Below are 27683 nucleotides of genomic sequence, written 5' to 3'. Positions count from 1 at the left end.
CCGATCGTGCTTGCATACTATCGGTCAGTGTAAGTGTGTCACTGTACCTACATGAGTATATTTAAGTCAGACAACGCTACAGCCACCCCGCCCCAGTACAAGTCAACGAACTCGCATATTTAAATTACAGTTAATCTGTTGCTCTATGTGTGTTTGGTTATAAAATTTTTGTAACATAATTTCAAATTTGCTGAGACTGCTGCTCTAAGCAAATTCACGTTCACTCATCACCTCGGTTTTCTTCCACTTGATACAATGCCTCTCCTTCTTCTATAAAGTGGGGAAATTTTATTTCATATATTACATGAACAGAATTTTCCGTTACAAAGTATGTGGACCGGTATAACTTAATATATGGTACCAACGATGATCATCCTTCACAGGCAAGGGAAGAATGTCGTCTATAGCTGTTTTCAGTCTTACTTTGTTTAGTATGTTATCTATAATAATTGGGTTATAACCATTATTGAATGCGAATTATAATGTTTAATTTATGGTCACAATCTGACGGCTCTAAGGGTATCGTTAAAAGTCTATGTACCAAGAAATACCAAATAAGGTAAAAGCACCAGTACGTGAACACTTCCTAAAATTGCACCAGTAGATTGAACAGCTTGAATAAACTATTTTCAATTTAAGTGGATAAAAAAAAAAAATGTTTCTGATATCCTTTGATCGTTCTTTAGATAAAACAAAATTTATATTTCAGTAAGTCTTTATACTCAACGAGAAAAAAATTATTTATTTGTGCAACTTGTATGAGGTGGCTTGTGAGACTGTTCAGGTACTGGTACCATTATGTTTTACCTATACCCAGTACTCGAACACATAAAAATGATTGAAATCACTGTTAATCAATAATAATAGTATGTCAAGCCAGTCGTTATAGTTTTCATAATATGTCACCAACGAAATTAGAAAGAAATTTTTCGATTTGGTTATTTGCAATACATAATAAAAATAGAAATCAGTAGAAGACAGCTAACATAACCTCTCTCCCATTTAATTAACATGGGATGTTCAAGTACTCGGTCAAAAATACGTATCGGTACCAATACCTGAACACGCTGTTCATCTACTGGGTCATTGGTAAAAAAACTTTAAAATTAATTTATTAATTGTACACATGACCTAGAAAAACTTTTTTGTTTTTTTTTTAAAGGAAAAAATATAAACTTACTGGCGCAATGACTGTTTTGTTGTTATGCAAATCAGAAATTCAATAAAAATGAGAAAACAAAGACTTTCTGGAAAAAGTGTTCACGTACTGGTGCTTTTACCTTACAACCATGACAATTGTAAATTACAGGCTTTTTATGCAAAGTAATGTATTACGAAGATTCACATTAACATTTTCGGTAGTGAAAGTACCCCAATTAACGTCTAAGTGACATGTGTAACATTGTAAAAATAAATTTAAGCTCTAAAACATAGCAATCCATACCAAAAAGAAAAAGCTTCTAAGATGAGTAAGTAAATTGTGATTGAGTTGTCTTAGAGGTCGTTTTGTATTATTTTAAAGTTTATAATACTGTGTCTCTTAATTTTATTATTATATTTTAAATTCTCACTGTTCTACAAGAAAAAAAAAATTCAAATGTCAAACGGCGTTACACAGGCCCGTAGAACAAGAACTTTAACTGACAGGGTTTTTTCACATTTATTTAAATATGTATTACAGTAGACGAGAATACACAAATCATAATTCATAGGATATATTTATTAAAAACAATGGATTTCTTACACTATGAAAAAAAAAATTCTTTAATAAAACTGATCTTTTCAGGGACTTCCTTTTGTGTTTAGAATTCATATCTCTGTCTATGGTCTAATAGTGGTTGGCTAACATTTTTTCGTTTGAAACACCTTGATATCTCTCTTCAAAGTTTATCAGATCCCGATGAAATCTCTTCCCCTGCTCTTTGCTGTATAAGAGACATATACTTTTAACCCACGATAATTTTGTTTTTAAAATCTTTATCGTTGAATAGAGCTTGTGACAGTTTAGGAATTTAAAAAAGTGTGTACTAAAAAGCATCGTAGTTTCTTTTTTTTCATTGTTCTTCCGAACTTTTTTGTACAGGCTTTTGCTTTTATGCGTGGATTTCAGTACAGAGATATGGTGTGAGTTCACTCTGTTACTAAAAGCCAGCGGCTAGGTATAAGTACAGGACTGGGAGAGGCATGTGAGCCTGCCCACTGTTCGCCAGTCTCATGCGTGAGCGATAGCTAGAGTTGCCGGAGCCGTTGAGAAAAGCAGACTATTGAGTAGAGCCGTGAGTGCTCACACTTTTATAAATATCTTACACATACACACAAACAACAAAGTTCTTCTGTTTTTCCTTTTGGATTACTTAATCTAACTTGTTTTTCTTTTCTTCAAAATGAAGTAGCAGAATTCTTTTACCGCCTTTATTACGATTGACCTTTTCCAAGGATTCCAAACAGTTGGTTCAGTCCTAGTTTTGTATCCAAAGCAGTAGCAAGAATTTTTTAACATGTTTTAAGAAAGATATCAAAATATTCTTTGACCTAGTGTCATATTTCCTCTGGATGGCCATTTTTTCTTAACTTAATGTTGATCCCGATCTTGGCTGTCTCATTCATATAAAAAAGAAGGGAACTAAATAGATCTATTTAGTTGACCAAGTAAGATTATCAAAATTTTTAGATCACTACACCGTCTTTAATTGTAATTATCAATTTCAATTTTTATAAAATAAAATGCAGATTTCCATACTTTTCTTGCAATTATTTAGAATGACCAGCTGATAGTGGTGTATAAACATTACCGTTGGGTAAAACTATATATTTCAGAGTTTTTGTTGAAGAGTCCAAAAAATGACGCCAATTATATGCATTTAAAATTGTTGATTAGACCGATCACATGTGTGTAGTACACTGTGACGCCTTTTTTTGAAATGTCCACACGTACACACAATGACAGTATAACAAATTATTTATGAAAATTCAATGATTCCCTTAGAATTAACAAACGTAGTTTTAAACTTGTAAGATCAGCAATAATACTTTGGGTAAAATTAGAGGGCGTCATTACTTTACTGTAAACATGGCTTAATTTTAACACAAAAATCCAGATAAAGCAAGGAAATAAAACATGCTTTGATGATTTGATAAAATTAGATTGCAAGTTAAAAAGTGCCCAAATTGGTAAAGATTGTAGACCATTATATGTTCATGCTGATTGCACGTTTGTACAGAAAAATTTAATATGTTAAAGTTAATTTTAATAAATGCTAGAGCAATAACCCAAAACAAACTTAATAATATATTGAAGCTTATGCTCAATTACGAAGTAAACCATGCAAGCTAACGAAATGATAAAATTAAGGACGAATCAACGAGTTAGTTGATTTAAATTTATCTAAAACAAGTTTTTATACATTTTTATATTAGGTATCACATTATTGGTGCTCAAATTGTATTATAATCTAAATCATGAGTCATGTGAAATGTAAGTCAGTGCCCTTATACAGTGCATATAAACACCATTCATATCTCCTTAAGTTTTTTCAAAGTACTTTTCCGAACAGTAATAGCACTGTAGAATAAACTAAGCAGAAGCATAACCACAACGAAGAACTACTTAAGGTGCTTTCACAGTGGGAGTATTGAGAAATAGTTTGGACAAAAAAGAATCGATAGTGTCTCTTGCTACCTAATGGGTACGGAATAGTAAGTATACAGTTATATCAATCATAGATCAATAAGGTATTTATACGATATGTGTGCTTTGAGTTCTCTGAAATAGTTATTTTAAAGTGGATATAAGTGGAGCTCATATTGTTCACTAAAATATTGGGTAAAAGAGTTTCTGTGCTTTTATAACATAAAAGTCCCCGAAAAAATCATCCATTTTTTGTCGGTTGTTTTCGTTAACAAAGTTGCACTATTAATATCATTATATCACTCTTTTTTGCAGACGCTTCTTTGATGCAATATTCTTGGTTTGCATGTCACGAACTCTTATCATGATAATACATAAGTTTAATGATAAATAAGTCTTAATATAATCCAAGCGGTAAGAGCGTTTGATACATTAAGAAAGATCGTTTACAAAACACTTGTATTACATCTTGATAAGCGTTTCGAATGCGATGCTACATACTCCTGACTTGCAAATTTGAAATTTAGGATACGCACTGAAGCCTAGATGATGTTTTCTTATTTTATCTGGTTTGCTATTTAATGTATTTATTTAATTTACAACATTTCAAAAATCTCAAAGCATCTATACCCATTACACTTAATTATTATGAATTCCAAGGTTTTTACTAGTGTACCTACTCATAGAGGTATAATAATAGAGTGCGTGACTGCTATACTGGCCAGAGATTAATCTCTGATACTGGCCTGGAAGTTGCAGCGTCAGAAGGTGCGAGAGAGAACGCATTCTATGCCACCACTCCTGATTAGCTATTCCGGTGAGTCCCCCGACAATGTATATGTATGTGTGTGAGTATAGCAGTGCATCTGCATCAGAGTGGTCAGTGGTGGCATAGAATGCGTTCTCTCTCGCACCTTCTGACGTCTCCTCTTCCTTGGTCACGCACTCTATTATTATACCTCTATGAGTGTACTTCGATGTATTTCATTGTATTTGCACCAATCCTTTCCTTTATATTTAATCATACATTTTACGTATACATTTATGCATACGTTTATATGTATACAAATATTATATATACAAAAATACATTTTAAACATACAGTATTACGAGGTTATTAAGATAATTTTTGAATAATCCAATGTTCTAAAATTATGACGAGATTTCTTACGCTTAATTTATGCTCATTTCTCTTTGCTGTATTGTAATTTACTCCGCTGTATTTCGATTGAGTATATGAATTCTTAATATTTTAAGATAATCAGGTAAATTTTTATACCCCACATCATGTTTCGTTCTAATTAAGTTATTCAAGATGCTGACATGTGTATTCAAATGTATTGTATTATATAAATATGTATACACGTGCATAGGTGTGTTTAAAAATTATTACAAGTTATTTTAATTCACATGTTTATTACTTTTCGAGGTACTTTGATGTATTTGGATGCACTGGTAATATGTTATCAGTCGTGGGTAGGTATACGTTACTTTAGGTAACTCTATAGTTCTTAACAGGTAAGTAACTATAGGAAGCGTACCTCATGAATTTACAATACGTTTATCACATTATTTTGTAACACGATTTTAAAACAGCAGTCGAATTTATGTATGAAATACGATAAACCTCTTGAAAATCTTCCTTTGCCGTTCCTGTAGGAACTACTAATATATAAATCTATACGATTTTTGCAGTGGACTCCGAGTAAAATTTAACTTAAGCACTACACAATGTTTTACATTTTTAACATCTTGAAATTTATAACACTTATAAGCACTCATCAATTCAATTGAACAGAAGAACAGAATTGGTCACCATCGAAATAAGAACAAGGATTGACGGATTTTCGGTAAATAATCTTGTCTATTTTGGTAAAGGTGGACTCAATATTATCAAACTTGAGATAGTGATACGATTTATCATGACCAATTCATAGTAGCTGTTAGATGTTGAGGTAATTTATCATTATAACATCACTACTTAGTACAAAAATTATAATTGATAACCTTATAACTGAATTTATAAATGGTACAATTTTGGTGATGAAGAATAATTTCTTTATGGAAATACCAATATTTTTACTTTGGTTTGATTGTAAACCCCCAGAATATAGAAGAAAATTATCAAGTGAATTTTATTTCAGCAGAAAATAATGCATGAAAGTTATCGAAATAATGATGCAAGACTTTAAACATGGACGTAAAACAGGGCGTTTCACGTTTGGGAAAGTGTTAAGGGCGTTAAAAAAGTTATAAAATAATGTAATATTTGCCTGAATTGTCTATATGTATAAGTTTGTTATGAATAGAGAAGCATGGAATTGTCTCAAATTTTTTTTCTCCGTAGTTTATATATAAAGACGAAATTAAAATTGTAACCTGTTGTGTTTTTGTGGCGATTCTGAAAAAGTTTAATATCATTGGATCCAGATATCAGTTCTTTTTTTGTTCAAATTTAAATTGTTGGTAATTTTATGAATAATAAATGTTGTTACAATCATTAACTTTTACCGCGTAATTTGATGCTTAATGTATGAAAAATTACTTGTTCAAAGTTTTTTTAATTACATATGTATCAGAAAGTCAGTATACTTGTGTAAAATGCTACCAACATTTTCTCACTTACAATTCTTTCCATTTCTCATCACGCGAACTAAGTACTATTTTACTATTTTTACTATTTAAGTACTACTAATAATTATAAAAACTACGACATCTATGAAAGGCAAAATTTCTTTGATAATACGTTTTAATTTAAAATATCAAGGAAAGTAACAATTATGTCATGGAGTTACTTAAAGATACATGTTTATGTCATTTGTGACGTGTTGCTTACTGGTATGCAAGGTTTAGGATTATTTGAAACCTTTAACTTGTGAATGTCTAACTAATTACTGTATCTATGTGTACATGGGTGCGTTTTTTTAATATATCGATGGATAAGCCGGTCCATTCCTACCTGTTTTCTACATTGAGAATACCTATCAATACCACCTCAACATAGATAAACTTGAGAAAAAAATGAAGAAAGGAGGGTCACCTGAGTCTGTTCTGTAAGTGCACAGAAGTGTAATGTCCTAAGTTCGCAAAACACTAACATTACTAAAGTTTTGAGCGCAATGTTGTGTGAAGGAGCCTAACGTAGTATAGATGGATGTTATTGACGTGTATGTTTAGATAAAATCATTGAACAAACATTAAAATGCTCTCTACAATCTTTGGTTGTTCGCTTGCGTTGTAAAATGATAATCCGTCACTATAATTACAAAGTGAGTAAATTTCAATCAGACGTGTGTATATATATCATGCAGTACCGTAAATAGCATGACTCATTTGGGTTATTGAAGTATCATCCATTCTTGCAAATGCAAACATTATTAACAGTTATGGGGATTTTTCACGATTATTATAGTATTATTATTACGCTATTATTACATTTAAATACCCCGGAATGTTAATTTTTATAATAATTTTCAAAAAGCTATCGTATACTTATTAATGATTATTTTTCTCCTTCACTCACAATGTAAGAAAATATAAAATGTACTGATTTAATAATCTCAAATTTATACATTTTAATGTTTTCCGAAACGCTACCACACTTTTTCTAATACAGATTAAAAGCCCGAAGCGTGTATTGTGTTTAAACAACGGATACGGTAGCCTCCTATCTAGGCTTACAAAAATTGCCACTTAATGTAACTTATTATTATTGATTGCTTTCATAATCAGTAAAATTACAAGTAAACGCACTGGTTATCTGATGAAAAGATCACTTGTATTTTGTATATTAATACATGAAGTGGCAAATGAGCATGTTAGGTCATCTGGTGGAAGGTGATGTTTTTGTTATTCCTTTATTTATTACTTCATAAAGTAGCAAGTAAGCGCACTTTATTATCTGGTAAAAAGCTCGTTTAAAATTGATCATTGCTTTATTTTAGTACGTAAATTTTCAAGGAAACACGCTGAATTATATCTTGTGACAGATAATCTTCTTTTTACTTATTACTCTCAAAATAAAGAATGTAATTACACTGAGTTATCTGGTAAAAAGCTAATTTGTTTTTAATCAATGCTCTATTACAACGTGTCAAGTAAGTGTACTGGGTTATCTGGTGAAAGATGTTTTCCCTATTAATTATTTGTCTATTAATCAAAAATGTTGGCTCACTGACGCATCTGGTTCAAGGTGCTTCTGTTGATAAAAACTGTTACATCATTAAATAAAGTGTGAAATAAGCTTTCCGAGTCATCTGGTTAAAGGCTTATTAATTGTTAATCATTGCTTTATTCGTAATTAAATGTTTAACATGTTGGGGTCTTGTTATCGCGTTTATTTGACGCTGTTGACGTCGGTATGTCATGTCCAGTCCATCAACATCCCTACCAGAGACCAGAGGTAGTATTCCATAACATTATCACTATGTTACTACACTACACTGCAGTAACGCTTCCTACCGCTGGACTCAGTTATCCTTCACATCATGGGTAGGTATATCCAATTTTTATATTAAACGTATTTAAGTTGGACTATGGATCCACCAGTCAAGTTATCTAACAGGATAGCTCATTAAAGCATTAATTAATGTCACAATTATCACCCTACTTTGAGCTATGATGTCAAATTAACGTCATTTACGACGTCGCAAACGATGTAATTTACGACATCTCATAAGACGTTACTTATATAGATTGTTGTTTTAAGAATTTGTTAAACATACAAGTGCTACACCATCAGGATGGTAACACCAATACAGGCGAGTTCAAATTGTTTTTAAATTCATAAATTTTTTTGGTCCCCAATTGAGGAAAAAAGATTATTTTCACTATTATCAAAAAATACTTGAACCCTCTGGTTTTGGTAATACCATTCTACTGGTAGCACCTGCCAAATTAATAAATTTTTTTAAATAATCCTTTGTAAAACAACAACGGACGTCAATGACGTCTTTTGAGACTTCGTGAATTAAGTATATTGCAACGTCCTAAACGACTTGAATGTGACGTCAACTTGATATCATAGCTCAAAGTAGGGCATCCAATTACCAGGTAATCCGAGCCACTTGTTGATCACTTTATAAATGATCCAAAAAAACCATAAATATCATAAGCGCCAATCACAAGGGGACCCGGGGTGCCTACTGGCCACCTAGTAAATTAATAGAAAAACAAAAAATAATACAAGAGTCAATCACTAGGCAAATCCGAAGTATTTGCTGGCCACTTTATTAATTTATAACAAAAGTGCCAATTATCAGGTAACCCGGGGCACTTACTAACCACTTTATAAATGAATAAAAAAAATGATGTATAATACAAGTAGCAATTTCCATGTAACCTGGGACTCTTTCTGGCCACTTTATTTAATTATTAGATCATTCATTAGTAGTACAAGCCCCAATCACCAGGTAACTTTAGGCGATTATTGGCCACTTATAAATGAATTAAATAACAATCAATAACAAAAGCAACAATCACTACGTTACCTAAAGCATTTGCTGATAATTTTATTAATTAAAATTTAAATTATTAACACAAGAACAAATCATCAAGTAACTCTAAACCTTGACTGGTTTCTCAAATAAATTATGAAAGAAAAAAAATTATAATATAATCGTTAATCACCAGGCCACCTTGGGTGCATACTGGCCACTTCATAAATTAATGAAATAACATAAAACAATATAAGTGCCAATCATCAGGAAACCCGAGGCGCCTACTGGCCACTTAATAAATTACTCTAATAACAGATAATAATATAGGAGCCAATCCCCAGGTACCCGTATCACTGATTGGCCACTTTAGTTAAAACAATAGAATAATACGCATTACTTAACCACCAATAATAAGGTAACCTGGGAAACTAACAAGTTACTTAATGAATTAATTTAATATCTATAAATAAATATCCAAGCAGCTCGGAGCTTATACTGCCTACCTAATAAGTTATTTAAACAACAACAAATAACATAAAGCCAATAAGTAAGGAACCCAAGGTGATAACTGTTTACTTACTAATATCAATAAACAGCAAATGATAATAGAAGCGCCGAATGGCAGGTAACTTAAAGTGTTTACTGGCAGTTTACTAAGTAAATAAAAAAATAGTGTATAATATAAGCCCAAATCATCAGACAATGCCTAACTAATCAATCAAGTGTCCATAATAAGCGCCCGAAGTTACTTTGTTATCGTCACTGCTATTTATAGTTTTATTATTAATCTTTTGAGTATGTAGTAAACCACTTAAATAGCCTAGCGATTAACGCTTATCTTGTTAATTAATGCATAACTAATCAACTTTGTAGCCAATTACTGCCCCTGGTAAACGGTGCTTGTGTTATTAATCAAATGCTTAAGTAATTAGATAAGTGAATAGTAAGCACCCAGATTGCTTGGTAATTGGTGCTTCTGATATTAATTAATGCTTTAATAACTAATAAAGTGGCTAGTATAAGCTTCAGGTTACACGGTGATTGGTGGTAATTGAGTTATTCAATAAATTTTGATTCATTTATAAATTGACCAGCACGTGCCCCGGACTACCTGGTAACTGTTGCTTGAGTTTTTCAGTAGTGCTATACTAATTAATAAAGTGGCCAGCATGTTCCCCAGGTTACCTAATGATTGGCACTTATACATGTTATTCGTCGTTTTTTAAATTAAATTATTAAGTGGCCATCATGGTTGCTTAGCGTCAGATGATAATCAGCTGATAATTACTTGGCATTTTTGCATGATATTCACCTGATATGCACCCGATTTTTTCATGATTATCACCTGATTTTCATCATATTTTTACCTGTTGTGTCACAGGTGATAATAAGCTGAATATTAGGTGAAAATCAACTGACTATTACGTGAATATTACGTTAATATCAGGTGAGCTTTGCTTGAAGTTTGTTTAACAAATTTAACCCAATATCAACATGATATTTACTTGGTTTTCACCTAATAATCAGATGATTAGCATCAATTTCATGTCAGGTGGCGATCACCTAAAAATCAGGCAATTGTCATGAGAAAATCGAGTGAATATCAGGTGAATATAATGCCAAAATGTCATGTTATTATTATGTGACGCTTATCAGCCAGGGCACTAAGCGTCCCTAGTTACGTGATGATTGGCGCTTGTGTTATTAATTAACAATTTATTAAGTAATAAAGTGTCGAACAAGTACCCCAGGTTACCAGGTAATGGGCGCTTAGGTTAATCATGGTGTTTTGGTTAATTTTTCAAACTGCAAGGTAGAGCCCCGAGTCGTTCGGTAATTTGCGCTTAAGTTAATAATTTATGTTTTACTAATTATCAAAGTGGCCAGAAAGGGCCCCAGGTTACATGATGATTGGCGCTTGTGTTTTTCATTATTATTTTATTTACTTATAAAGTGGCCAGCAGGTGTCCCAGGTTACCTGGTAATTAGTGCTTTTATTATTAACAAATACTCTGTAAATGAATAAAATTTCCAGTAAGTGCCCTGGGGTCACCTGGTGATTGGCGCTTGTACTATTTATTATTATTCTTTTAATTTATTAAGTAACGAGTAAGCACCACAGGTCGCCTGGTAATTTGCGCTTATATTGTTCTATGTATGTATCAAATGGCCAGTAAGCGCCCTCAGGTTACCTGATAATTTTTGTTTGTGCTATTAATTAATGATTTGTAAATTAAGAAAGCGTCCAGCAAGTGTCCTGGGTTCATCTGGTTATTGGCTCTTGTATTATTTATTGTCATTCTATTTATGTATTAAGTGGCCAATAGGCGCCCCAGGTTGCTTGGTGACTGACACTCATGTTATACATTTTTTTATTAATTTGTCAAGGCGCCAGCAAGCGCCCTGGTTTACCTGGTGATTGGATAGAGATGAGTTAGTAGGTTTGTTGGTTGGTTGTATTTAATAGATTTGTTCGATGAAGAGGTTCCGAGCGCTCTCGGCTCAGGTGACCCAAAAAATCCGTAGTAGTGCTCAATCAACTTTTGTTTTAGTGATAGTAAACTATCTACAGATAAGAAGTTCAGATAATTCATAGCTGGCTCTCTTACGGCTTTTTTGGGTTGCCTGATTATGAGCACGTGTCGAACAGTTGGAGCGCTTGGAGCAAGAACCCAAGTTCGGGCTAGAGTTTGGAATACTCTGAGCGCTCGGAACCATTTTATCGAACAAGTCTTATGGCAAGAGGTACGCACATACTCCGATACACCACAATCCATCCTTGTTTTGTGATAATCGACAGGATGCTGTAATCTTCATTATTGATTTAATGAGGAATAAAATGGCCAGTAATCATAGCTTGGGTTATGTGGCTGAAGAAGCTCATGTTATTATTTATCAACTAAGTATGCAAGAATTAACATATGAAAACTAAGTTAAAGTTCTTAGTTGATAGGGTTTTTGTGCTATATTGTTTTGGATTAAGTCATCGGAAATACATTCGTTGATAAAAACTACAATATATACCACCGTTGCATTAGTCAAACTTAAGCCGTTATCACATGAATCGCGTAACGTGTACCACGTAACCATTTGAGCCCATAGAAGTGAGAGAGAGAGGATTGCATGTTTGACCTCTCCCTCACACTCATGGGCTCAAATGCTTACGTGGTATGCATAACGATTTTCATGTGCCCGCACTCTTACTGAATGCCATTCCCTATTCCGTAACTTCTGTACAACTCCATGACCACAACTCGACGTCAAGTTACAATTTATAAGTAAACAGTAATGTTCCGACAGCCTGTGATGTGGCATGGCCACGGTGTAAGATATACAAGTGGTCCCATCGCTTATATTGCCTACTGTAAATTTTTGTAAACATTTTGTGTCACTTTTAATTTCTCGCACCAGGTGTCACATAGAAACGAACACCGAGCAGACATAGTAGTATAACTAATTACTATGTATGGCGGGTTCGTCAAGGCTAATAGTAAAACTATGTATGTAATTTGACTCTCATTCGCCATCTGATGGAACTTGAATGAAACAGCACAAATATTTCACAATAATCACGCCTACATTGGACTCCCTGTATATTATACACTGTGCACGTGACTTAAAGGATATACGGAATATGGTCCGTTCAAAATACAGGGGTGGTATTCCGTAACTTCTACACCGCGCCAGTACTTCTTGCCACGCCACAGACTGATGGTATACGTTACTATCTAGTTACGAATTGCAACGTGACGTCTATTTGTGATGTAAAAGTTACGGAATACTATTAGGACTGATGTGTATTGTACAAGTTCCGAGTCGGACCTTCCGATCGAACGTATAGGGTCACCAGGTCCGAATTCCTGTACACATCAAGCTTATGTTGTCGAAACGATAAAAGATTCGTTCACCTTACAATCCAGGGACGGTCGGGGACGGTGTGAGCGAGTCGGAGACGAAAGTGAACAAGTGCTCTTCTCCGATCGTCCCTGATCGTCCCTGACCGTACGCGATGCGCAGTTGTACACGTTAGGTTAGATTAATGCAAAAAGTAAACAAACTTGTTTGTATTTGCACTTCTTTATTTACAAACTATTGTTTACATACAGCATTAATCTAACCTAACGTGTACAACTGCGCATCGCGTACGGTCAGGGACGATCAGGGACGATCGGAGAAGAGCACTTGTTCACTTTCGTCTCCGACTCGCTCACACCGTCCCCGACCGTCCCTGGATTGTAAGGTGAACGAATCTAAAGAAATAATTAATCGACTCTCTTGATCAACAGAGTGAAACTTGAATGGTCACTCGGTCACTCATCTAAATACTGACTAGTGACTGCGCTAATCACTTCATAACTTCGGTAATCAACAAAAAACTGTAAATCTATCAGAGCGCCATTATGTTGGTCACACGTACATAATAACGTAATAATAATTGTTTTAAAGTTACATCGTTTTGAGAAGCAATAAGTTTATACACGTTTTTAACTAGAGTACTTGTGAGATCTCAGAAAGTAAAACACCGAGATCTCTTACATTAAAAAAACATTCAAACTTGTAAGTTAAACGAATTCAAACAAAAGCAATATAAATACTGTCTTGCATATATTGAGAGTATCACAGTTGGCTTTTTCTAAAGAACTTTTAACGTGAATGATAAATGTTTTCAGATAACGTCGTTTTAAGAAGCAATAAGTGTATACACGTTTATAAGTGGAGTACTTGTGAGATCTAAGAAAGTAAAACACTGAGATCTTTTACACAAAGAAACGTTTAAACTTGTAAATCGAAATATAAATCTAATCAAAATCAATTAAAATACTGTCTTGCGTATCTTTAATAGTGTTACAGTGGTCTTTTTCTAAAGAACTTTCAAGGTGCTGCGAAGAGTTTTTGAAGTCTGACCGATTTTGATAAGTTACTTCGTCAGGATCAGTTAATCTCTTTGAAGGTTTATTATTCTAAAAAAATTAACAGTAGTGTACACGTAAATTCATGATTTAAATAACAAAAGAAACAAATAAATATTAGAAAATGTGATGTTGCGATGAATACCTTTTTTGTGTGATTCATCATTGTTCATTGAATTTTAAGTAGGTTGTACGGAATTTATTCTACGATTTGACTCATCACTTCTTGTATAAAAAGTCCTCTGGCGAGGTAATTTTTCCTGATATCGGTCCTGATGTACATACTGGTCTTGTTTGTATCATTCATGATCAGGATACCTCCCAGGTGTGGGTCCACAACGACGATACTATCGTTGTTCTGAAAGAGAGAGTATGGCCTGCTGGTCACTTTGGTTTGAAAATCTGGCAGTGCTGTGTGCGTGTCGATTTCTCTTTGAGTGATATGCTGTTAAATCTAGAAAATAATTTTAAGTTTAACAGAATAAATATATAGCATTGTTAAAAAAATAAATAAATAGATAAATAAATTCGAATGCAGTACAGTTATCATACGTATTATAGCGCTCTTCCCCCAATCGTTCCGTAGAAGTTGGTTCGTACTTAATTTCAGTTTTGATTGTCATCATAGGAATACTAGGATTAAAAAACTCAGGAAGTGGATGGCTGTCCAAAAACTGACAATCTGGCAAAAAAAATGAGTAAATGATGATTAAAAAAAACTTAATTAATTTATGTTATAACAAGAGATCTTATTTCTCCTTACCTGGATCATCAAAAAATTTTTTTTGTTTCAGGGGTCGAACCGTACTTTGTGGTGCTAATTTAGGTGATTCTTTTCTTCTTCCAAATGATGGCTCTATCGTTCTTGTTGGTTGTTTCACAGATAAATCTTGGTTTGTCATTTGAAGAGAGTTAAATATCGGCTTTCAAGAATCAAGTTTATACACATGACTGTGTAGAATTCAAGAGATATCATTACGGCAAATGTGAATCTCTTTTTCTGTTATTTTTCTCATTAGTGGAAGAAGTATTTCAAAAAATGCCTTATTTATTTTGTCTAATTCAGATTTGTCCATTTCTTTAACTTGATGTATTATATTATTTTTAATCAAGAAATGTTCAAGTTGACTTTTTGTATCCATTATGTTTGACGAAAAGACTGATTCTTGTTTAAATAAATTTTGAATCCCAAAATTAGTTGATTTTTGAAATGATTGGAGTGTGTTATGATTATTTTCTTGTTTAAGATTTATATCAAAGGTGTTAGTTGTAATTTTTGCCTGAACCAAAGAATTTAAATTTTCGCTTGTTGGATTTGGAGTGACATTGTAAGATAAAACCAATAACGCCTTGAAATAGGGTCAATTGGATTTATGTGATTCTTCCAAACCATCCCCAGAGTAACTAACTTTAGCTAATATCTTTTCAGCATTTAACTTTTTTACTAGCTGCTTCCATTTATTCTGGATGCAAGTTTCTGTTAACAAAAATATTATCATCATTACAATAGGTTCAACATAACACACTTTAGAAAGTTTGAGAAATATTCTTTTACTAAGCAATGGCAAACCCTTAGCATAAATTATAACGAATGTTTCATGTTATTGAAATAAAAGTAAATTTTTCAGCTAAAAAAAAAAAAAATTCGGGCATAAACTTTTTTTATAACTACTTGGTCACTCGTGTTCCACAAAATTGTTATTAAATTTAAACTGCACCAAGGAAGAAAGGAGAAAAAAGTCCGTCACAATTACAAAATTAAAGAGTGACTCCAAAAATATCTCAAAATTAGCCCATTTGCAACCTTGAGAATCGTCCAAAATTGTTTATCAAATCATTGTTTATTGTTTAAACATTTACCTGGTAAATTTTTAAGAGGGGATCTACTTTGTTTTTTTAGATACAGGAGGTAAAAGATATTGAAATATTTTTAATGACCGTATAAATCAGGTTTACAGTGAGTCTCACAAAATAAAAAGTGTTTTCGCGTAGCTTACCAAGCCACTATATTGTTGTTTAATGGGTCACTGATTCCAAATCCAAAGTCAGATGACCTTCTTAACTGATGGTTCATGGTCATTTGAAGGTCAAATCTGAATGAATCGTAAAAAAATTCTGAAGTCACCTCCAGATAAGTTTTTATAGTCGCTGATCACGCATCTGAAGTCAGGTGTGCAAAATTCAATATGCTTAATCAATAATTTCATTTGGAAGTAATCAGAACAAAATATTGTTTTAACGTCATAAACTATAAAGCTTTATTTTTCTATAGTTTGTGACCATCGGTCACTCCTACCAAAAAAATAGTAAAATTTTTTTTATCAATTTCGACTATTAAAAATATAAAATTATTATTTAGTGTTTAAAGCTGCCGCCGACAAGTAGGATATGCAAATATAGCGATAGTGTGTGTCATGAAGTGCAGGAGTAGAGGGAAAGAGACAACAACATTCTACCAATGATGAGAGTCCGCAAATTTCCCCCTCACGAAGCAATTGCCGAGCCGCCGAAAAACCGAGGTCTGCTGCACGATCAAGACACAGCCACATCAGATTCTAGCTCTAGATTTTCTGCCTAGCAGGTCAAAGTACCTCGCTTCTCGGGCTTCTAGACTGATCTCACAACACTGGCCTATAGCGACGTGCTTGGTGAGGCATTGTGTCCGAGCCTTTCGCGTACACATTACGCCAGCTATTTTTTATATTCTTTTTATTCATTAATTATTGAATAATTCTTTCAATAATTCTTTTCTAACGATTTTCAATTAAATTAATTGTTTTAATAAAAGCGTTTTGAACTTTACGATTGTTCAAACACTTTAATAAGTTTTCATGCGAACGAGCGTCTTATGCCGTTTATGTAATTCGAGCCACGCGCTCCTGTGTATAAAACTTGATTGAATACATGACATTTTTGATTTAAACGTTATTTCGCATATTAATTGCGTTGAAAAACTATTTATATGTACTATAGACACCTTTCACGAAGTTGTAACGTTAGCCACCACAAGATAATTTATAGGTTTTGCGGGTAAGGGATCCTATTACCTTTTCTTTGAATGTTTGATATACTCGTAATAATATTGAGTATTGACAAACATCTAAATTTTCCATAGTTCCTCTCTTCTCATCTCTACATGGGACATTAGAAGGGCGGGAGATAATTCTTAGTTTTATTTCATGCATTAGATAGAATTTTATGGTCTAGGTAAGTACCATGAACCCACGACTCCTTTATAGTCAACAACGTGATTTTCTCCTCGGTAATTAGCCGCAAATAATAACGAGAACGTCACAAGTTATTGAGACATTCAATATATCTGGGTTAGGAACCCTTATGACATTATATTGACCGTATCCCAAGTACCATATAATAGTAGCAATGTGGCTGCAGCGTCCAACTGTCCATGAACCACTCTCACATGTGAAAAAATATTCGACAATAGCCAGTCTACCTCTCTTATGTGCTTTCATGAGCAGTGGATCGATAACGTTAATGCCATACTTAAAAAAATCCAAGCCTGCGGTTCTATGTCTTGCGTTAGGATTGAATTTCTGTACTAAAAATATATATTCCGCCACAACTTCAGCGTAGTATGACATGGTATTTTTTAATTGATAAGGACCTAGGCAAACTTCATACAAATCGTCCAATGAAAGCTGAGGAAACTGCATTAGCGAATAATTGTCTTAATTATCCAAAGAAGTGAAAGTAGTGTCATCGAATGGAACTCTTTGTTGAGAAAGATTAAGAGCAGTGACAACTACTTTCAATTTATTTGGTACATTCAATCTTGATTTAATAGTTTCCCCAACATTTTAATATTCATCATCAGATAGAATTGGTTTGTGGAATAAATTAAGTAACGCGCAAGCAATTAACAGGTAATCAAAGTCATAGGACAGTGTGGCATTATGAGCTGATACAGCAAGCATCTTGAACTTTTTTTCAAGTCACCCATATACTTGTTGAATTATCCATCGCACCTTGGTAACAAACCTTGCTAGATTAGCTTCACACGTATCGCGTTCTCCAGTTCCAGGAATATATGCTCTAAGCTTTTTTTTATCTTTTAAAAAGTTTATTACATCTCTAAATCCATTATCGACTAAGACAACATCATTTTTATGAAGCATGGATAATATCTCATCATATCTTTGAAAGCAATCATTCAAAATCTGTGCATCGTTATGGTTCGTATTAAAAGGTGCAACTGTCCTTCGTGGCTCCCGTGAATGCTTGGCTTCTACGGTGGCCATAAAAAGACTTTGAAAATTTTCAGATGTAACTGACAGCTTAGATCACATCCAACTAACTTCTTAAATGAATTTATCATCATTTTTGTAAATAAAGATTTAATCACGATATAATAATCTTATCCAACATCTAGGTGAGCAAAGCAATTTATATAAATTCAAACTTACGTGTAAATTATGTTGAGAAAATAAATCTAATTATAGACCGATCGATTATTAATAACAACATTGTAGGCTAATTTCACCCACTGGTCTGCATTTATTATTAATTGTAACAAAACAAAAATAATTTCGTGATACAAAGAAATTAGCTTATAATCGCGTGTATTTTATTTATCGAGGCTTGAGAGAGAGAACTTTGCTAGCGCTAATCTGCCTACCTCGAATTATTATTGCTTGATGTTGAGGCTTCTTCTCTTCCGACGATGATTTCAATCACCGCTAACTGCACTATCGTTTAAGTTTAAATTTTTGCAATTTCATGGGCCGGTGGATATATATCATCCTTGGGATAATTTGCCTTGGAGCTTCGTGATAGCCGACAGCATCCAAAGGTCCGTAGTCGTCACTACGTCGAGGCGGGGACGAGCTATGCTAACGTCGCCTTGGTTTGCTGCACTATCTCACGGTCTTGGCTAAGCCGGAATTATCGTGAGCTGCCTTGCTGATCTCCCAGAGTTATTGGCCTTAAATTCGTTGAAGACTCACTGACTCCTCTTTGTCCTGCGGAGCCTATCTCCAAGAAAATGACTCATCTTCCCTCTACCTTTCTCGTAATCAAGTCTCCCTTTCCATTTATTGTTCTCCTTTTCTTTTGTTACCCACGGCGACCATATTTATATTGTATCTCCTGATACTCTTCTTCTTCACCTAATATTATCATAGTTCCCTCTCTCTCTCACTCTTATTCTTATTCGCCTGCTCCTCTATCTTTCGGATTCGTATTGAAGTTTGGGCGCGTGTAACCGATCTACACAGTTACAAAGGATCCAAGACAAATAGTATACATCTGTTTTGCGTGCATCCCACCATGGGTTTAACAAGTGGCAATTTCTTTTGCTCACTCCACAACTGCTTTTGACTAGCAAAGTTTTTTGATGTTTGAGCTATCCGATAAGTGGAATCAAAAATAATACAGCCCTTATCTTTAGGTATATCGAACAATTATTTTGTCAATGGAGTATTATTAACTATTATGGTCTCACGATTGGGAATTTTGAGAAAGTAAGGAACCAAATTTTGAATGAAATCATTTCTTGTTTTTTCTAAATGGTTAGAAATTGATTAAATACTTTGGTATCCAAAGAGAAAAGCCAATTGTTCATGTGAAAGTGCAGGACGAATTTTACACAAATGAATAGCTACATCTTTTGATTCACAGTTCTTAGTGAATTCACATATTTTATTGAATTTTTTTTTTCAAATCCGAAAAAAGACTTAAAAGGCCCATCTGCCATAGTCTCAAGTGTATTGATATTGAATGTACTACCCACATTTTTATTTTTATTCTGATAGTACTTGAACATAATATCGCTTACAAACTTTGGCTCCGTCGGTGATACTTTTTCAAATATTTGTTTCCCTAAAGGCCAATAATCGACATCATTGAAATGTTCAGAATACATACGGGCATCAGGCTCAACAAAGAACTTATAATTCATTAAAAGGAGCTCACGTTCATTGCTAGGAACAGCAATTAATTTTGATGGGTTCTTACACCCAAATGTACATCGATTATGTGAGGTTAAGCCTTTTCTATAAATGGACAGATATGGCAACGTAGAGTAAGTTTGAATGCCAAGATTTCTTTGGACAGAGTCGTAGCACAGTCTGCATATTTTGCTGTCCACAGAAATTGTTTCTATAGCTTTAAGTTTTCGTTTTTTAGCATTATAAATAGTTCTCAAACTATTGATAACCGATAAATTCAGATTGTTGACACAAAAAAATTTTTCATCCTTTGATTTCTTTTTATGCTCACAGCCAAGACATGTCAAAGAGTAAGGCATTTTTTTAAATGAATCATGGACTGCAAATAATGTAAAAACATTTTGAAAAGATAAATTGAAAGGATGATTAGTTAATTATAATAAAAAGACAAAAGTCTTGGACTATAGTACCTGTATATATAGTTAATACTTATTAGGAGTATAATTTATACATGTTAACAGGTTAGCTTTAATTACTTTCATAATGTTTCTCAGGAACCCATAAGATCAACTCTCATATAAAAAAAGATCATGGATCTTAATAAATACACAATTCTGTATAAAATTTTTCTCAAAGTCAGATATATAGAAGCTGAGACTGAAATCATCTAAAACACTAGTTATTGACTTTTACTCAAAAGGATTCTGAATAAAAACATTAAGATCTGTATACAAAAATTGAAGAGGCGACTTAATGAATGTCAATGATAAAACTAAGCCCTGTGCACAAAAAATCCACGAGACACATTCCTCGACCAATATAATATTCATTATAAATCAAGTTCATCTTGAGCTGTGATGATTACAATCGTTTGCTTTCAATGAATCTATAATCAATTGTAAATTAGTATTATGTACTATACGCAATTGCGAAAGTTGCAGCCATGAGAATCAGTGTTGGAATCTAGTGTATTCTAGATTTGGGAATTTCATTCAGATTCGACCTTCAAATAACCTTGAAACATCCGTTAAGAAGGTCATCTGACCTCGGATTCGGAATCAGCGACCCAAAAAACATAATAATATAGTGGTTTGATAAGCTACGTGAAAACACTTTTTATTTTGTGAGACTCACTGTAAACCTGATTTATACAGTCATTAATAATATTTAATATCTTCCACCTCCTATATCTAAAAATCAAAGCTGATCCCCTCCTCAAAATTTACCAAGTGCATGTTCAAACGATAAACAATAATTTGATTAACAATTTGGGACGTTTCTCGAGGTTGCAAAAATGGGCTATTTTTGGAGTCACAATGCCACATTCGTCCATTCCTGGCCTTTTTTAACCTTATTTTTGTAGTCACTAGCTTCTTTATCCCACAAAACAGGTTTAGCGTGAACCTCCTCGATCATTCTCGAAACTTTACTTTCGTCCATATCCTCGTCCATATCAGCTTTTCTAATATACTGATAGTTATATGTTTATCGTCGCTGAGCATCAATTTTAAAAAGACAAACGAATCACGTATAGCTATCTTTTATCCTCTTATTATCTTTAAATAATATATATATATATATATATATATATATATATATAGTTCAATGGTAATAACTTACTTGAAATTGAAAATTGAAATTGAGTACCAACAAAATACAAAAGAAACGGGCGTAAGTTAATTTTCGTTATGATGATCGTTGATATTTCCATGACATTTAAGAACTTTCTTATTTATTTTTTCAACTATTTGTTAGGTATCTCGTTTTTTTTCTATTTCATAATTTGTATGCTGCTCTTAGTTTTCAAACAAAAAGAGTTAAACCAATATTCAAACTCTTATAGACGATAGTTACGACCTATATCACAGAACCAAGTGACTAAAACTCCTGAATAAATGTAACATAAATAAGTATGATGTCTGTGATGTCCTCTGTGTATGCATATTTGTAAAGTCGCGCCCGGAGAAGATACATAAATTTATTAACAATAAATCCAAACAAAAAATGATCAAAATCGTGTTGTCATGATAGTAATAAGAGCGTGCAAAGATATGATCAAGCGTGACTGACTCGATTACCGTTGCTTGCTTCTACATAGGTTTTTTTCTTTTTCCATTACGTTAAAGAAAAAATACATTTCGAGACTGGAGTAGGCGTGGCTTTCACAAAAGTTAAGAACGAGTTATTTTTGAAAAAAATCCTACTTTCTCTAACACATTTCCTTTAACACAATTCAGATTGAACTAAAATACTTTGTAAAAGGAAAATAAGTATCTGAATGATTATCATTGAATCAAAGTTTGGAAAAATTAAACATTATTCGCTCGCATCATTAATAATCGCATCAAGTACATCAATATAGTTAAATATTTTTTAAAAAATTAGGTAAAAACAAAAAAAAAATTTGCATCCACGCTGAGTAACGGGTCGCTTACCAATTCGATTTATCGCGTCTGCATCAGTTAAGGCAAACTATTTGATCCTCAGTAAAAGTATTAGTAGTAGTTGGCGGTGGCATCGGTGACGATGGTGTCATTCGGTCGACAGAGACCTTTAGGGGAATTGACATTGCTAGTGATAAGAGCGCGGCGTACCACACAATCTCACCTGTTATTGCGTTGTGCGTACTCGAGGCACCAGATGCAGTGTACTGGGCGAAGAGGTAGAACGCAAGCCAGGTCAATCACCGGCACCGTCACTGCTGTTTCTGCCACTGTCGAAAACGGACTGCTGAGGCTGCTACTGCTGGACAAGACCAGACTTGGGCAAACGGACGAGCACTGCTGCTGCTGCCGCAGCTATTACTGCAGGTGGCAAGCACTAGTTAGTGCTCTGTGGGTGGAGCAGCGATATAGGCAACTGCAAGCTGTTCTACTTTGCCAGGCCGCGTCGGCTTTTTCGGCAGCGATACCGATCTTGTCAAGGGTTGAGGGTCTCTTGCTGTAGTGGAACTCGCAGACGGGACTCTTAAAGCTGGAATCTAGGGTGTCAGATTGGCCAGGACCGGTTACTGTCTGGAGCATGCTAGGATCGTGGTTGACCTGGGAGGATTGTTGTTGCAGCTGAAGGCATGCCACTTCTAGGGTCACGATGCACACAGTTCAAATGGTGGATGAGGTAGCTGTCGCAGATAAAGTTGTTAATATTGCACTCGTAAGACGTGATCATTGAATGGGTGAGACTGTAAATGGCAAACTAGCTCTTAGAGGTAAAGATCAGGGAGCAGCGCTCGCAGACGAAAGGCTTTTTAGCGACGTGAAAAAAACCAATAAAAAGTTCATCGATTTTCCAATAGGATTTTTTTATTGGTTTTTTATCGGTATTTGCACCCGTAAATCTAAATAAAATCTGTAATGGTCAAAAATGGATTTTCAATGTAACCAGGACATGATTGAACAAAAATAATTACACAAATTTATGTCCTACCATCCGGATGGCAACCCCAAAATGGAGGGACTAAAATATTTTTTACAAAATTCTAATAAAATTAATAACTAACTTTTCTTTCAATTCACATGTAAAATACTTTAATCCCCCCGTTTTAGTGTTGTCATTCGGATGGTAGGATATAAATTTGTTAATTTACTCTTGTTCCATCATATCCTAGTTACAATAAATAATATAGAAAATCTATTTTCGACCATTACAGATTTTATTTGGATTTACGGGTGCAAATACCGGAAACAAACCAACAGAAAAATCCAATTGAAAAATCGATAAATTTTTTATTGGTTCTTATTGGACCACAACAACAGGGCGTGTATGGCTTTTTTATAGACAGCTTAAATTAACGTATTCCAAATGTTTACATAAGTTTTTCTATTTTAAGATAAAATTTCGTGTTTTTGGAGGCTAGAAGAAATAAATCACTAGACGAATAAAATTAACATAACGAAATCACTATTTGCGTCCTTATATGTATGTTTGATTATTGTTTTGTTATGATAGATTTATAGTTACTTATATTAATGTATACATATCTTTGGTCATTTAAAGCTTTGTTTTGATGTTTCTTAAGATTATGTTAGAATAATACCGTTGATCGCGATGAAACATCCAAAAATAAATGAAAAAAAGGACTTATGTTTTTATAACAGAAAAATATTATTTGTATACATAGAAGTGCAAAGTTTCTGCAATTGATAAATGTTTTATAGACCAGAAAACAATTGTTAAATGATAAATACTTTTTAGAATTTTTTACAAGTAATGCCAGTTCTCTCCATTATTTTTGGCAGAAAATAATCATGTGAAACAAAAGAAAAAGGAAATTCGTTGGTTATTATTTTCATCATCACTGAAATAAAAAATCTATAAATACACAAAAACAAATTTTTTTTGCTTCTTGATTTTCTTAAGCTTAACTTTATAATTCACTTACTTTTTTATAATTATTTTTTCACACAAAGTTATTTAAAAACTTTTGTTCGGATTTTAATGTCTAAAAATTTACCTGAACAATGTATTCGGTATTAGATGGCACATAAGTGTTCGTAATAATGAAAGTAAGTATTAAATAATTGTGACTAATAGTATTTCAGAACTGATGTTGCATTAGAGATGGACGATACTATCCGTATACTTGAAAAGTAATCGATACTTGAAGAAAAGTATCGATTACTTTGTTGATACTTTAGAATATCCGATACTCTGAGTACTGAATCGGTACTACTGATACTTGATGTAGTCGGTATCGATTATTTTATATACATACATATATATATATATACATATAAATATATATATATGCAAGCTCACAGACAATCAGATGCTTAAAAGTATTTTAAAATTAGTGTTTAACAAAGAGAGAGACAGAACGTGATTGACTTATTTAAGTACCACAAATTAAAAATACTGTAAGTATATACACATTCATCTTTACATAAATATGTATGTATATATACTAGTGAGGCTCTGCCCCCTGCGCGCTCAGCGTGCCAACCCCCAAGCATTATATTAACTCAATCTACGAAATGATGGACTTGTGATATAATCGAATACAACTAACAAGTTATCTCTTTATCTCTGTAAAATTCTTTTACTTAGTTCGTTCTACTTTTCTTGATGATTTTGCCAATCTTTTAATTAATTTAAAATATGCATACAACATAATATAATAATACTTTAACTTTAAGTCTATGTTGTATTATAACTATATTGTATTATATGGTCAATACAACATAGACTTAAAGTTAAAGTATTTGGAAATGGAAATTTTATTATAAAGACTTTTTTGTGATAGCAGAATGTACATGTGTGTTTCAGAATATAAATCAAAATGATCTTTAATCAATTTAAAAGTTATAATTACAATAATTTTTTTGTAAATAAGATTAGAAAAATTAATTCAAAATAACATTCACAATATTCATATATTGAAAATCAAACAGTCTACACAATTGACTAAGTCTTCAGTTATTTATACAAAGATAGAAATAATTTCATAGCAGCAAATTCGTGTTTGTCTCGGAAAATAAAATTATGAAATTTTTATAACTATAAATTTTTCGTTTGGAATTTACAACGATTTTTGTAATAGTAAAATTTAAAATTCAAAATTAAAGGATGTCCTATTCTTAAATTTTGTAAGATTTAACCTTAAGATTTTTAAGATAAAGGTCAAAGTTATAATATACATAAAAAGTTTTGTAGTGTAAGTATTTCTATTTTTTTACGTAAGAACTTCAGTTTTAGGTAAGTTTCAGTTTAAAAGATTTATTCATCCGCAATATATGCAAAACAAAATTTTCAAGCCCTGAAAAATGAAAAGATCATAAAAAGGTACATCAAAAATTGTTATACGTTTGTCATTTTTTAAAAATTGTATTTACTTTGAAACAAAATTTCATTAGGCATCAAAATGAATATAATTTAGAAAAAGCATTCACATACAAACATTGTAACAAAAAATTTGAAATATCAACACATTTAAATAGACATAGAAAAATTCACAGTAAATGTAAAACTAAACAAATTTGTATAAAATGTGGAAATGCATTTTCAAGATTAGAAAATTTAAAAAGACATATGAAAAATCACAATTTGTCAATTCATAGTGTATAAATGTTTTGAAATAAATTTTTTTTTTTCTTTATTACTACAGAATATATACTTACTCTTATATACTGTTATACAATCTAAAGTCTTCTTAAAAATGTATCGTGTACTAAGCTCGAGTTTAATGGCGCAATTAAATCAACAACCCAACAAAATGCAATCATGCCATTAAGCTCCCAAGAGGTGTTTTAACTGCGGAGAAGGGTCAAGGATGGAGGGAGATGGGTGGGGGATGCATGTGGGATGGAGGGGGTTGGAGGGGGATGGAGGGAGATGTAATGAATAATTAAAACAGCAAGAAAACAAACGGCTACCGAGGTGATTTGAGCGGGATGGGTGGAAGATGAAAGGGGTTAGAGGCTGAATCCCCTAAAAACAACTATATTTTTTGTCAACAGGATTACGAACGTGATATGATAAATTTGGAGTAGTCAAAACTAAAAAGAATTGGATTTGATTTTGAAATTAAATAAAAGTTTTTTAAATTTGATAACAGCTAAATTAAGCACAACATCTTTTTTAAATACGGTACGTTTTTTCAATATAGAAATCTAAAAAATTAATTTAAATATTTTTTGAAAAATTATAACACACATTTTAACTGAAAAAAAAAATTAAAGTAACACTAGAAAGCATTAGCACCAACAGACCATTATTACATAACAAGCTAAAATTGTCTCATTTACAAAACACTTTTTACGAAAATACTAGTATTTTATAAGTAATCTGTATGAAATACGTTAACCATTTTAAAAGTAATCAATACCCGAATACTTTTTTAAAAGTATCGATATCATACCATCGATATTTTCTAAGTACTCGATACCAAGTACTCAATACTTTTAAAGAGTATCGTCCATGCCTGTGTTGCATCATAAAGCTGAAATCTACGGCTAAGCAGAGCCTATTCAATCCCATAAGAGACAATGAGAAAGAGACGAGCAGAACTGATCTCCCTCCTCTCTCTCTCTTGCTTTAACAGGCTTGAATAGTCTTACTCAGCTGTTGATTTTTGCTGTATTAAATAGTATTTGTTCCAAAATACTCTTGTTTCAACTACATGAGTCCCTAGAGTAATTTACTATAGTTGTGTAAGATAAACATAAGAGAAGATGTAGTGTCTCATTTGTGGGACTATCCGTAGATGTTATGCTTCTTCGCCATAGTAAAAATACTGAAAAAAAAAAAAAAACAAGTTTGGCAAGTACATATAAACATTTAAAAAGAGAAATGATAAATTATGCGTATACCCATATTCGTATGTTATTACGTGTGATAATTATGTAATGTTTGTACACCCACACACACACAAAATTCGTTTGTGTGCAAACACACAAAGATTTATCCACGTATATGCATACTTACACAAACAGATGTAGTCATTTTTATTTGAATATGTACGTATTAAGTGTACATACTTTAGGGTCAGAACACAAACAAATTTACAGATATCTATATATTTTTATATACATACACACAAGTTGAAAAAATAGAGTGATGCTCAAAAGTACCCTGCATTCCATCTGCCATAAAAAGGTTATTCATCCTAAAAAAAAAGCCAATGGAATACACTTTTCTACATTATAACATACAGGAACGGTTACTAATTAAAGCTTTGAAGGTTAAAAACTAAAATATTTAATTAAAAAATCTTTCTTTTCATTACAAAAATTTACCTCAGGTTTTACTACTAGGACAAAGTCCTGAAACCTTATGTATCCATTTTTCACCGCCACAATAAATA

At 32.9% G+C, this 27683-nt stretch overlaps 1 protein-coding gene across 3 annotated transcripts in view; it reads left to right on the top strand.

Moving 5' to 3' along the window:
• LOC106644202 (uncharacterized) overlaps positions 1–27683 on the top strand; it is a 728649-nt gene that overhangs the window by 646184 nt on the left and 54782 nt on the right. The window lies entirely within an intron of this gene.

This window comes from Copidosoma floridanum, unplaced genomic scaffold, assembly GCF_036245765.1.
Source record: "Copidosoma floridanum isolate Cflo_tuat_1 unplaced genomic scaffold, Cflo_Japanese_pri ptg000020l, whole genome shotgun sequence".
Lineage (NCBI taxonomy): Eukaryota > Metazoa > Arthropoda > Insecta > Hymenoptera > Encyrtidae > Copidosoma > Copidosoma floridanum.
Note: the sequence above shows the minus strand (reverse complement) of the source record. Positions and strands in the feature narration are given on the sequence as shown.